Source organism: Ursus americanus, chromosome 3, assembly GCF_024610735.1.
Source record: "Ursus americanus isolate L20-20 chromosome 3, mUrsAme1.1.p, whole genome shotgun sequence".
NCBI classification, from domain to species: domain Eukaryota; kingdom Metazoa; phylum Chordata; class Mammalia; order Carnivora; family Ursidae; genus Ursus; species Ursus americanus.
In genome coordinates, this window is record NC_142129.1 from 67238956 (window position 1) to 67241096 (window position 2141).

Consider the following 2141-nt stretch of genomic DNA (forward strand, 5'->3'; position numbering starts at 1 on the left):
GGCAGTCAGCCTCCATCACTTGCATTTGGCAGAGACTCAAGGGCAGACGGGAGAATATAAATGGTGGAAAAAAGGGCTAACTAGAAATGGGGCATCTCATTTGACTGGTTTGGGGGAGATTAATCAACTGTCTCTAGTTCATCCTGACTTGGAACCGAGGGCAAAAATTAGGGAACCCGGTTGTCACTGACTAAGTTCTGATCCTTCTGGGCTGATTGCAGCAGACATCATGGGTCAGAATTCCAATTACACTTATGGTCTGGCCATTGTCAGTTTGATATTTGGTCTCCCAGTCTCCTTTCCTGCCAACCTTTGGTAATTTTCTCACTTGTGAGAGGTTGACCAATTCAGGGACGGCTAAGAGATCTAGATCTTAAAAAATTGGGGGTTGTTCAGTCACCTCTATAGTCAACTGTATTGAAAAATCTTCAATTCATGAAGAGGTGTTATAAGCTCAGAAAGATTTGGCACCAAATGTCTGTAATATCCAGTTAAACTTAGAAATCCCCTCAATGGATACAGGACACATTTGGATTGTCTTTAGTCTATTAGGAAAGACTTTTTCCTTTTTAATTAGGCCATACCTTAAATAATTAGGGGTATTTTGGTAAAATTGTAACATCTTTTGAAACTTTATGTCTCTTTTTTGCTATGGCTGAGAGCAGGTGATCTGTTCCACAGGCTTCCTCGTTCCTCTGAATAAAGTATGACATCATCTACATATTGTAGCAGAACTAAATCAAAAGGGAAACTTAGATCTTTTAAACCTTGATCAAGGACCTCTTCCTATAATTTCAGGTTTTTCTCTGTTTCCATATCCAAATATGGATATATCCAAAAATATATATACACACACACATTATATACACACATAACATATATATATACACATATGTGTATATGTGTATGTGTGTATACACACACACACACACATATTTCCTTTTTTTTTTTTTTTTGTAATGTGGGCTGAAATTTCATTTGCCATTCAATGCCAGGTACCCCATCCCACCCGCCCTCCTGAGATGTCTCAGAAGATCTCTGGGGCCTCTAGCTGCAGGTCCCTGCCCACCTCCAAAAGGCACACGCACCCAGGCAGGAATTGGTAGCAGAAGTGGTGATACTTGGAGTCACCGATCACCGCCTTGAACCATTCTTCAGTGGCGACAAGGAACACTTCGAAGGGCTGCTCATGCTGGAAGGAAATGCCTGAGCCATGCTCCTCTCGGCCCCAGGTGCCCTGCTCCAGGGTGTTGAATGCCACCATAGATTGGTCCAGGTGGGGACTGAAATGCAGGGCAGCCTCAGCCTCCTGCCCCTTGCCCCATGGCAGGTTCACATGGAACCTGCCAGCCTTGTTCCGGACAACACCACAAACTCTCATCACAGTGCTGACTGGGATGCCCCTGGGCAGCGAGGTCTTGTGGGGCACATTAGAACTCTCTGCTTTGGCTGGGACAGCAGAACAGGCAATGGTGGTGTCCATTCAATTTTTATTGGAAATATTTCAGGCATGGTTTTAGGAGACTTTAACCTCATTTTCGAGCCTTTTTCTGACTCTCAGATTTATGGTCAAAAAAGGGATCTTGTAGGTTTCTGAGTTGATCCAACCAACGTTTGTCATCCAGAATTTAGTGTCTGAGGTTCTGATCAACAGGTAGGTGTACATATAAGCCAGGTAACCCTGGGTTATATGTGCCTGAAATAAGTCATCTACGAATAGCTATCAGTCTTGTTTGGGTTTAGGGAAATCCTGGACCGTAGAAAGAAGAGGAAGGAGTCCAGGAAAGTGCAGAAGGAGAGATCAGAGGATAAGAAAAGTGAGAGCTGACTATAAGGAGACAACTGGAGGACAAGGAGGGAAATTTTGAGCCCAGTTGGTTTTTGCTTAAATGTGTTAAATTGCTCCCTGTTTTTTTTTTTTTTTAAGATTGTATTTATTTATTCGACAGAGATAGAGACAGCCAGCGAGAGAGGGAACACAAGCAGGGGGAGTGGGAGAGGAAGAAGCAGGCTCATAGCGGAAGAGCCTGATGTGGGGCTCGATCCCATAACGCCGGGATCACGCCCTGAGCCTAAGGCAGACGCTTAACTGCTGTGCCACCCAGGCGCCCCTTAAATTGCTCCTTGTTTTTAGCCAAAGG

The 2141-nt window shown here is 44.2% G+C and overlaps 1 pseudogene; it reads right to left on the bottom strand.

Moving 5' to 3' along the window:
- Positions 1–1027: 1027 nt before the first annotated feature.
- Positions 1028–1483, bottom strand: LOC123788697 (galectin-7 pseudogene; annotated as a pseudogene).
- Between the last annotated feature and the right edge of the window lie 658 nt (positions 1484–2141).